The following is an 11,815-nucleotide window of genomic DNA, read 5'->3' on the forward strand; positions in this document are numbered from 1 at the left end:
AAACTGAAGAATATACATTTTTCCCCCAAGCACATATGTATCACTTAGCAAAACTGACCACATGCTAGGCCTTAAGCAAGTCTCAACAAATTGCAAAGCACTGAAATTATATGGAGTATGTTCTCTGACTACAGTGAAATTAAGCTAGAGAGTAATAACAGAAAGACATGTAGAAAATTCCCACACATTTTGAAATTAAGGAATAAACTTCTAAATAATCCATGAGTTAAGGAAGAAATTACAGTGAACATTAGAAAATATTTTTAATTAAATAATAATGAAAATATCAATATAGAAAGTCAAATGTTGTGGGACAAAGTTGAAGTTGTGTTTCAAGTGAAATATTTTCCTTTAAAAACATATTAATTAGAAAAGAAGAAAGTTTAAAAATCAATTGTCTCAGTATTAATCTCAGCAAATTAAACCCAAAGAAAGCAGAAGGAAGGAAACAAGTTAAAAGCAGAAATAAAATAGCAATAAACATACAATAGAGAGAATCAAAAGATCCAAAAGTTGTTTTTTGAAATGAATAAAATTAATACACCTCTGATGACATGGTTCAAGAGAAAATAGAGAAGGCACGAACAAGCAATATCGGAATAAAAAGGCGGGGGGGCCTCTTGATTCTATGGACCTTAAAAAGATAATAGGTATGAAGATTTTCTTTTTATGAACCTTGACTTCTTTTCTGAATATGGAGAATGCAAAAGGCAAGAAGTGGAATTCCATGAAGAAGTCAGGAGAAAAAAAATATGATTTGCAAATTCGAACCTGTGTTGGTAGAGCTGAAAAGGAACAGCAGGCTGTTAGTGAACCAAACATACAAAGCACCTCAGAGAAGGGAACCAAACAAAAAAAAATCTGTGGATGAGGACAAAGCTCTCTGTCCACAAAAGATCATACAAGACAATAAAAGAGTAAAACTCGGGGAAAATACTTGGATAAATTCAATTACAGCCAAAACTGCCACCATTCAATCTGCTTCACTGAGACAAGGTGAGGGTCTGGTGCTAGCAGTTAAAGCTGAACACAGAAGGCTTGAAATTCGAAATGTATAAGAGACTCGGTGAATGAGCTTACCCTAATCAAAATAATATTTCTGTTATAGCAAAGGAGGTCAAAATCTTGACAAAATCACAAAAGAAATCAACACTGGAGAAGTGGGGAAATGACTCTGGAAAGTTCTGATCTTTCCCAAGTAACTGCTCCCCCTGAGGAGGGGCACCTGCTCATGAAAAGTTAACTGCTTTCCTTGAGGGAATGGACAATGTTGTTGTGACAACTTCTGCTCTAGGTGCTGTATTTGCCTCCTGGACCCAAATTGTAGCCAGGACTGGGAAGATGGAGGCAGTGGAATTGTCATAAGAAGCCTCTGGTATCAGGCGGTGTGTGGTCCATGGACCAAGTCTCCTTACAGACACAGAGGGTCGGGTTTACCTACAGTTTTATGCTGGGTAAGCCTGGGTTCCTGAAGAACAAGGGAGAGTGTATGCACTCCTTTGGCTACCTGCCTGTGACTTTCCACCCCCGCACTTGGAAGATAATGTTTTGCCCCAAATGTGTTCATGAGAATAAGGTGTTAATGAAAAGCCTTCAATGAGATTACAATGCCAGGAAAAAGGGCACAGCTATGATTATAATTAATGCTGGAAAGGGGACTATAATCAACTCTGTAGTGCCACTGACAGCTGAACTCCAGGCCACTCCACACCTTTCATGCTTCCTGCTTATAGAGCCCATAAATTGGTGGGGTGTAGATGTTACCCACAGACCTCCAACAGTGCCTGTTGCTGTGTTGGTTGTAATACACAGACTCTTAGATTTTAAAATGGAAAAACATGTCACTAATTACCACTCATGCAGTTAGTAAGATGAAAAAGTCATTCATGCTATCAAACGATTACCTTTCTGAAATAAAAGTGACCTCAGCAGCTCTTTTAAAGCAGACATTGTGAAGGGGTTGAGTAAAGAAACAATAGTGTACTCCCCTCCCCCACCTCATGCTGGATTTCCCACTACAAAATCTGACCCCTTCAGGGTGATGCTGCTTTCTAATTCTAAGTTCAGTGACTTCAAATTGTTGAGCGTATTAAGCCAAAGGCAAAGCTTTATTCTCTCCACTCCCCAAAATGCATTCTAATATATAAAACATTTCTCAAAGTTTTCTTAACCTGAAATTTCTATGATATGTCTCTAGAATAAAAGCACAGGGCACTTTGCCACTTTTATTATTTCCACTATTATTTCCACTTTTAACTGTTTTGTATATTTTTGCTCCTTAAAACTGTTCAGTGTTACTTCTGAATCACAAATATATAACATGTTTAAAAATGTATATATAAAATAATGCATTATTATAATTAGGAAACTGTGGTATACAAGTTATTGTTAATGTTCTTAACTCCGTGGGATTAAGCCAAAAGCTTGGACAGAATTTTTTGGTGTTATAAATAATACATACATTTTATTCCTTAAAAAAGGTAATAAAATATATATGTGCTTTATACTTGATATGTAATAGTTTCAGAATAACAATACTAACATTCTTATCAATATTAAACTCATTTAAGATTGTGCTTTTTGTTCTTAGACTACATCTCATTAGAAAAGTACAATCAAATTTCTATCTGTGACATAATTCTTCACTAATGGCTAGACCATTGATTTCATACACAATTTGGGTTGAATCTCTTTTTAAGAGGAAAAATAAGATATATTACTCTCAGTATGTTCCAACTTTGTAGAGAAATTTTATGAGATATACTGACTTAGATAAAATAGTAATATTTCTTTTTAATGTTTTCTCCCTGATAAATTCATCTATTCTTTTCATGTGAATGGGCTTTTTTTTGATTTCTAGAAAATTTTACTTGGACATCAATCAACATTTTAACAATTTTTTATAGATTTGTTGAAATAAATACAATACACTTATAATTTTGAAATAGTAAACAGAAAATGGGCTAGGTCCAAGAATCACCATTGCAAAGAGCACCTAAGTTATATTTTGTCTCTAAAAATCAAATGGAAAAGTATCACAGCAAGGAGTCAAAATTTTCATTGTATATATTTTCCCCTTTGACCCATTTTTTTAAACTTCTCTATCTTCTGACTTCTTTTGATTCCCCAGTGAGAAAATATGAGTGTGTGAGTTACAGGCTGCATCTGTTTTTAATTTTATTACAGTTCTATTCATAGAAGACTATGTTAATTACACTTGTAGTTTTATTGAAAAGGCCTCTTCTTCAAAGCTACTGATATTATAATAGGGAAATTATTAGAAAAAATAGGGATAGCTGAAATTCCTCTAACCCTATTGGATGATGTGCCAGGGGTTGTGAAATGTTTCCACTTTTTGTTACTTTGCCTTTTAATGGCACCTGAGGCAAAAAAGGCAGTGGTACCACCTCTTCCTAATAAAAAAAAAAAATTATCTTTATTCACTATTTTCCACCCTTCCGTACTTTTACTTTTTCTGTCTTTTCCAGCTCTAAAAATGTTCTGACTACCAATGGCTCCCACAGACAGGGCTTAACTCTTTCAAATGGCAAAGAAGTTGTTTATCTCTGAACTCAGGAATTTATTCTCAGCTGATTTGTCCTATTTTAGGGGTCCCTAACCCCTGGGCCTTGGACCAGTACCAGTCGTGGCCTGTTAGAAAGGGGGCTGCACAGCAGAAGGTAAGCGGGGGACAAGCAAGCTGAGCTTCATCCATTTGTGCAGCTGCTCCCCAGCGCTAGCATCACCTCAGTCCACCTCAGATCTTCAGGCATTAGATTCTCATAGGAGCACTAGTCCTTTGTGCCAAAAAGGTTGGGGACCGCTGCTATAGATGGCTATAATTAAAAAATTGGAAAATAAGTATTGTCGAGGATGTGGAAAAATTGAAACCCTCATACATAGGTGCTTAGAATGTAAAATGGTACACCTACTATGGAAAACTTTTTATAGTTCTTCAAAAAGTTAAACATAGAATTAACATGTGATCCAGCAATTCTATCTCTAGAGATATATTCAAAAGAAATAAAAGCATCTGTCTACACAGAAACTTGTACACGAATGTTTATAGCAGCATTATTCATAATAGCCTAAAGGGGGAAACAATTCAAATGTCAATCAACAAATGAATGTAATAAGATTGCTGGATCTTGAATTTGCAATTTTTCAAGCTCCTTATATGATTATTTATGATAGTGATTTGAGCATCATTGATTTCATAAGCTATTTAATGGAAATACTTTGGAATAAAGCAAAACTATCATTTATAAAACACTATCAGATGAACGAATGTTAGCTTTTGCTATAGTAGAAGGGTTGATAATCTTTCCTAAGTATCAGTTGACTCTTCACTTGTTCATTCACTCAAAAACTGAAGGAATTATGGGCTTTCTTTGATCTCAACAAGTCGAACCAAGTATAATGAAAAGATAGCTGATTTGTTTTATCCTAATCCTCATCTTCATGATAAGATTAGCATCTCTAATAATAAAAGAACTGCAATTTAAGTTAAATACAATTTTTCACCTACCTGTTTTGCAAAGATTAAAATGATAAATAATGCCTACTATTATCAAGTGTTGGGAAATGAATACTCTCAATCATGGATGGTAAGAGTATAAATGATACAGTTTTATTGGAGGACAAATTGAGAATATCTCTCAAAATGTAATACATACATAACTTTGACATGGCAATTCCTATTCTAAGAATTTATCCTTTAGTAATACTGACACAATTGTTATAGCAAAATATTCAAGGATGTTCTTTGTAGCATTGTTGGTGTGATAACTAAAAAACTGCATACAATTCTATGCCTATTAGTAGGGAATCAGATAAATAAATTATGCTACATCCCTAGAATAGGATCCTATGCCATCATTTCTTTTAAAATGAGATTAATTTATAGTTACCGACATAGGAAAATTGTCCAAGCTATATTTAGTGGAAAAACAAACTTGTACGTTTATTAGGACTTCCATTTCTGTGGGAAAATAAAACTGTTACTAAAGTAGTACTATTACTATTACTATTACTAATACAGTAATAGCAAACACTTGCCATTTGTAAAATACTGCCCCAAGTGGAGGTACATAAATTATTTCATTTAATCTTCACAATGACCCTGTGAGATCAGTCTATTTGCAGATGAGCAAATTTGGATTAGGTAACTTGCCCAAGATCTCATAGACAAAAAGCTGGAATTTGACCCCAGGCAGTCTGGCTCTAGATTCCATCGTCTTAACCCACTATGCCAAGTCACCTGATATATGTATGTAAGTATATACATACAAAGTTTACAATCACATACATCAAACTCTGGACAATGGTTATTTCTTGAGGAGGGATTATGAAGACTGTCGAATTCTAAGTTATCTTTTGGGGAGTTATTTTAGATTTTTTTTTATTCCATGAATATGCCACTTTTGTAAATAAATAATTGTTTAGTTCTTGCCATGGGCCAGACATTGTTCTAGACACTAGGGAGAGCAGTATTTTAGTAATAAAGTAACTAGCTATTAACAACTAACTCAAAGATCTCAATGTCTTAACAAAATTAAGCTTTATTTTTCATTCACATCCCAACCTGAATTGGGTGTTCTGCAGGCAAACTTTCATATTTTGATTCAAGGATCTGTCTCATCAACCTGTGACAGGCACCATCTTCTTGGGCAGAGATATGAAAACATTTTCAATGAAAGGACAGATAGTAAATATTTTAGGCTTTGTGAGACATGTTGTCACAACTACTCAATGCTACCATTGTGGCATGAAAGCAGCCACAGACAATATATAAATAAAGGACATGGCTGTATTCCAGTAAACATTGCGGCGGGCTAGATTTGACCCATAAGTCATTATCTACCAATTCTTGTTCCAGGGTATTCTCAGAGTCTTGGACTGGATCCTCTCTGCATTCAAGAGGTCAAGAGAAAGAATGAGGCATGACTTCTACCTATATCCCATTGACCAGAATCTAGACATGTGGCCCCAACCAAATGAGTCTGAGATATGTAGTTTTCTTGTGACTCAATGAAAAGAAAAAAGATTGGTGACCATCTAGCCAGCCTGTGGCTCTTTTGGTCATCAAATCTCCTATTTACTATTTTTCCTTTGTATGGACAATACTCACTCCATCCCCAAAGACAACAGCCCAAAATCCCACCCAGTAAATACATCCAGCTCAAAGCCCAAACTCTCCAGATGATATCCAGTTTACTTCATCAGGCTCAGTTATGGCACTTTTATGGTCTGATGACCTAAGAACTAAAAAGACAAGTAATCTGCCGAGACATACCCATATACATGGTAATGCAACAAAACAGGAAAACTGTGAAATACATTCTCATTTAGAAGAAGGAAGAATTGAAGATACATAGCACTTACAGGGCCTCAGCAGTTCTGAAATCTGACACCCCTGTCCAGGTGACACCATTTTAACCCTTAGTTTCTCAGTTCCACCTAATGACTTTTGGATGTAATAGTTCAGAAAGAAAGAGAAAGAAAAAAGAAGAAAAAGGGAAGGAGAAAAAGAAAGAAGAAAAGCTCAAAGCCTTTCTTAACTAATTTCTTACTATTGAGGTCTAGAAGTAACCAGAATTTTTTATCTGCAAGTCCCCAAATTTTAGACTCTATTCCTCTGCATTTCTTCTTACACACCCATGAGGAAATTCTCTCTTGATCTCATCTCTTTCTTATAATATTTTGCCACAAGCTGCTAAAAATAACCTCTATTAAGTTTCTGTTTTCTATTCCCTTCCCCAGGACTCAGTAGACACATGGTCTGCTGCTCAAGTGATCTCAGGCAATAGTTTTGCCAAATTATTTGCCAATATTAGGTTCATTTCAGTCTACCACCCACCCACTATGTAAATGTCACATAGGTGTTTTTTTACAGTAGCATTTCACTTTGGGACTGAACCAAACAGGTAAAGCCTCTACTTCCTTCAAGCTTACATTCTATAGGATTCTTCTTACTCATCTGATTTTATTTTTGGAAGAGCATGCTCATTTTAAAATGTACTAAGGATTTGTTTTACCATACACCATATGGTAAGACATGCAGACATGGAAATAATTGTCATAAATGAAGAAGTTTTTATGCTCACAGTTTTCTGGAAGCAGGAGGCCTATTTTGGACTTCTGACATCTAGAACTATAAGATAATAAATTTGTGTTGTTTTAAGCCATTATATTTGTGGTTATTTTGTTATAACAACAATAGAAAATTAATACACTGTCTTTTTACATGAATATGACTATGTTTCTAGACAACCTAAAAAGTACACATATTCCAAGTACAAAATACAAAGCTTTCATTGTCAGAAACATATTCACATCAATAACTGATATAATTTTGGTTATATATAATTAACTTATAGAAGTTGAGTTTCTCTTTTTTTATTTAGCATTTCTTCTCAAATTTTGAGCTTGAGAAACAAGAAAACTTTCATAGTAGTTTTAAATAATTATCTGGAAAATGCCAAACATATTTAATTATAATTGGTATTATCTCCTTTTACTGGGTGAAAGAAAAGTTCTTTGTGGTTGTCCACTGCTGTCTAGGAACTCCAAATAAAGTTTAGGTATAAAAGACATCTGAACTGTCTTTTTATTTTTGATTTTTATTTATTTATGTATTTACATTGTTGTTTTTATTATTTTGAATTTGAGGTTTGAATTTGAGAAGGATGATATTTAAAAGATTTATCAGAGGAGACAAGATATGAACTTAAATCATCTAAGTAATTATTAAACTTTATAAGCCAACCAAAATAAGAGCTCTGTTAAACTTTATAATCTAATTTATTACTTTTTCTGGAGGCAAAAGTATATTATTATATTTGCTCAGAAAATACTTCACACTCACACAATAGAGGAATCTTATCTAAATCTTAAGCAAGCTAGGAATTTCTGAAGAATTCTATAACTGAACCTCTCCCTATGTTATTATGCACTGTGTTTTGTAATACTCGTTCAGTCAGATTATGGATCGATCTAGGGAAATAACTTTAGAATTTATCAACACTTTGTCTGTACATAGAGCTTTCTCTCACGTCTTGATTTAGCTCATTTGTACATTTCTGTGGACTTTCCTATTTTCCTTTGAGAAAAGAGAGAGAAAAAGTCATGTCTCCAGAACCCTATAGATTGCTCGAATTTCTCAGCTCCATTTAAATCAGAAACAGTAAGTCCTACTCTATTTGAACTTTCAGTCTATCACACATCCAGGCTCATTCATATGGTTGTTATATAAACCAAATGAATTCATATTAAAGTCTTCTATTCTTTGTTCAAAATGCATATGCCTGGAGTCAGCCAAACTGCAAAGTTTAGAGCCAGCGGTCATGTTTAGAGGGCACACAGTTGTCTACAACACTGCCTTCACTTCTGATACTAACTGCAAACTAGAGGTTCCCAAAACCACCCTCAGATTTGATAATGTGTTAGTAGGACTCACAGATTTCAATAAAAGCTTTTATACTCATAGTTACCATTTAACACAGACGAAAGTTACAGATCAAAGTCTGCCAATAGAAGACGCACATAGGGCAAAATCTGGGAGAGTTCCAGACACAAAGCTTCCATTGTCCTCTCCCATCAGTGAGGATGTTGTTATCCCCTCAGCATCAAAGTGTAACAATATTTATAAAGAATCACCAACCAGGGAAGCTTGCTGGAGCTTTCACGTCCAGAGATTTTATTGGGACCTCATCACACAGGCACAATTGATTGATTATCATAAGGTTGAACTCATCTTTGGGTTGATCACATGGTTGGTCTTTCTGTAATGAGCAATCTTCACCCTAAAAAAGACACTCCTATTAGGTATGATACAGATTACTTCCCAGAAGCTAAGGACAAAGGCCAGACCTCTCTTTGGGTAAGGCCAAATTATTACCACACACTGAAAAGAATTTCAATTTTTTTCTTCTGTTTTCAATTTTTTTCAATTCAATTTTTTTCTTTCATTGTATACATTCTCCTTTGACGGTGATCTTTCCGATTACATACAAATGACAGATTTTTATGACCAATTAATCTCCAATAGTTTTTTTGGGGGGGTGGGTAGCCACAGATACAGAAATATATAAACCATTATAAAGGTAGCTACTTTTCTTTTGAAGGGAGGAAAAATTTTTTTTTTCATTTATACACAAAAAAACAGTAGCCATAGTTTTCCAACTCTGGCCAGAGTTGAAAAGAAACAGAGCACAAAACTCACCAGTTAGTTATAGCAGTTCCAGATCTCAAAGAACTGTTTTCTGTTCACAGACACATAAAATATTTTTAGTTATTTAACTCGTAATGACCCACAGACAAGAAAAATTACAGAGTGCAAAGACAAACAGAAAAAAAATGAACAAATAATAATAATAAAAAAACCCACAAACATAAAAAGTCAGATACTCTGCCTTCTGCTACCCAACCATGACCAAATTCCCTGTGTCTGTCTGCCGTCTAACATACATCAAGTGGTCATATCATAAACAAACAAATAAATGCCAGATTTCATGTTGCTGCCACCAGCAGTTGTACACAGATCAAAACCAGAACAGCATCCAGACTTGTCCATTAACTAGAAACATAGAACCAGAAACAGAGAAAGAGATTTAGTTAGTGTAAAGCTCTATTGCCACATGAGAGTCAACTCAAGAGCCAGGAAGTTCATGTCTACGTGAAAAAAGTCTACATAATACTTTTTTCTGGCATTGTAGTCTACTCAGTGCTAATAGGTAAATCCACTTATTCTTAGTGGAATCTCTAAAAATACTAACAGAGAACTAAAAGAGAAAGTCACTTAGAATGAAAATTTACTTGCAAAGAAAGTTATCAAGGAAGCCAGTATTTAAAAGGCTTGCTCACCATTAAACAAAACAGAACAAATAAACAAAACACAAATTAAAAGAAAAATATCCACAAAGTTATCAAGGTTACCAATTTAACAATTAGTCTGTTAATGAAAGAAAAATAGCGATTTTCTCACTTGATTATTTTATCTGTAAAGCTTTCCTCCTGTCTTCAGATATCAGCATTGCAAAAGTCAGGGGACAGCTGTTTTTCTTTGGGAGTCAATAATTTGTAGGAAGTCTCAAGGTTTCATTTAATTTGGGATCTAGAACTAGATCCTGGTTTTATCATGTCTTGTTTTTGTTCTCTCAAGGTACAAAGTGGGGTGTGTCTGTGTATGTATGTGTGTGTGTGTGTGTGTGTGTGTGTGTGTGTGTGTGTTTCCTATCTGTAGGATGTGATATGTCTGCTCATCCTTAGTGGATAAGCAGTGTCAATTTTGTTCCATATTTTTTAGTTTCCTTCTTGGTATCTCCTTCTTGTCTATTTGAATTATCATCTCAATTTAATTACATGATGAAGGTTGCCATTTACTGAGCACTTAATTTATGCCAAACAAAAATATAATCTTGTTTAATAATCACAATACTGTGAGGTAGATATTACTCTTATTTTACACAAAAGGAAAGCACCAGAGGAGTTAAATCCTTTACCCAAGGATCCATAAATAGTAAGGGGAGAAGCTGAGATTTGAACTCCTTTTTATTCCTTACTTCTGCTCTATTGTAATTGTGTTGTACTCATCTGCTTTCTCCATCAACTGTCAGATCCTTGAGGGCAGGGATTATGCTTTGCATGTATTTAAATGACCAGAACAAAGTATAGGGTCTAGTACCTAGTAGGTATATAAATGAATGAGCTATTCTTTAGTATTTTACTATTGTTTATCTTATTTTTTGAAAACAAAATTATAAGCTCCCTGTGTGCGAGGAATGTTGACCTTAGAGTAGAGACAGTAATGCCAAAGATAGAAGCCAGCTAATAATCTGTTCAGGGCCATACCATGATACAGTTCAGGGTCTGGACCTTAGCTTTACAAGTAAGAAACTCAATTTGACCATGCATCCAGAGTTGATTAGTTTAGAAGGAATGGCTCATTTTGTCCAAGCACATAAGAAAGTGATAAATCTGTATAACTGTATTTTAGCTGGTCAGAGATGAGATTTCCTTAGGCTGCTCTGTAGGGTGAGGTGACACAGCTCACCAGAATCACAATCACCTCTGTGGTCTCTGGGTAAACTAGCTTCCAAACCTTATGTCTCAATGTTCAGGAAACTTTTTAACTCAATTAAACAATTGATTTATAGTGCCCACAGGGTAAAGTGAGGGAAAGACATTGAGCTTCACACAGGTACTGTTCTGATGGCAGGAAGTCCTCAGAAAATGCTAAAGTGGAGAGAGAGAGAGACAATAGGGTTATAAGAGAAAATCATCACACATATATTTGAATGAGCCAGACCAAGCAGGAAAGTATGGCTTTTAGAACAGATGGTCCGAGGCTTTAGCCTGTTTCTGCTCATCTTCCAACATATGTCCGAATTCCCTCTGTTTCCTCCAAGTACCCATGGTCTCTAGAAGGAAATGGCTTTGGCAAAAAGAAAAACATATGTCACAAGGAGCCAACACCTATGAAAGAACAGGTTAGGAGACACAAAAGCTACTTCCCTGATACCTGGAGGTGGTGGTCTACAGAAGTTGAGAAATGATTTGGATAACACCGGTGTTCAATAAAATGACAGCAGTCAGCAGAGCAGAAGGATGGCAACATTAGCAGACACCAAAGCAAAGGAATACAGAGTGGTAGGCAGCGCTTCAATAACTGTATGATAGAAACAATCCTTGTGTCCGTCCTCTGGCAACTTGTAAAAGAAAGAGGTCGTGTTATTTTGGGTTATATAACTTCTTTGAAAAGGAAAATGTGGGTTACAATAGCAGTACCTTCTGCCTAAGATTGTTGTGAGGATTC

At 35.2% G+C, this 11,815-nt stretch overlaps 1 pseudogene; it reads left to right on the plus strand.

The window, feature by feature from the left end:
• Positions 1–618: 618 nt before the first annotated feature.
• On the plus strand, positions 619–1,600 carry LOC120587417 (developmental pluripotency-associated protein 4-like; annotated as a pseudogene).
• The last annotated feature ends 10,215 nt before the right edge of the window (positions 1,601–11,815 follow it).

This window comes from Pteropus medius, unplaced genomic scaffold (genome assembly GCF_902729225.1).
Source record: "Pteropus medius unplaced genomic scaffold, Ma_sr-lr_union100, whole genome shotgun sequence".
NCBI lineage: Eukaryota > Metazoa > Chordata > Mammalia > Chiroptera > Pteropodidae > Pteropus > Pteropus medius.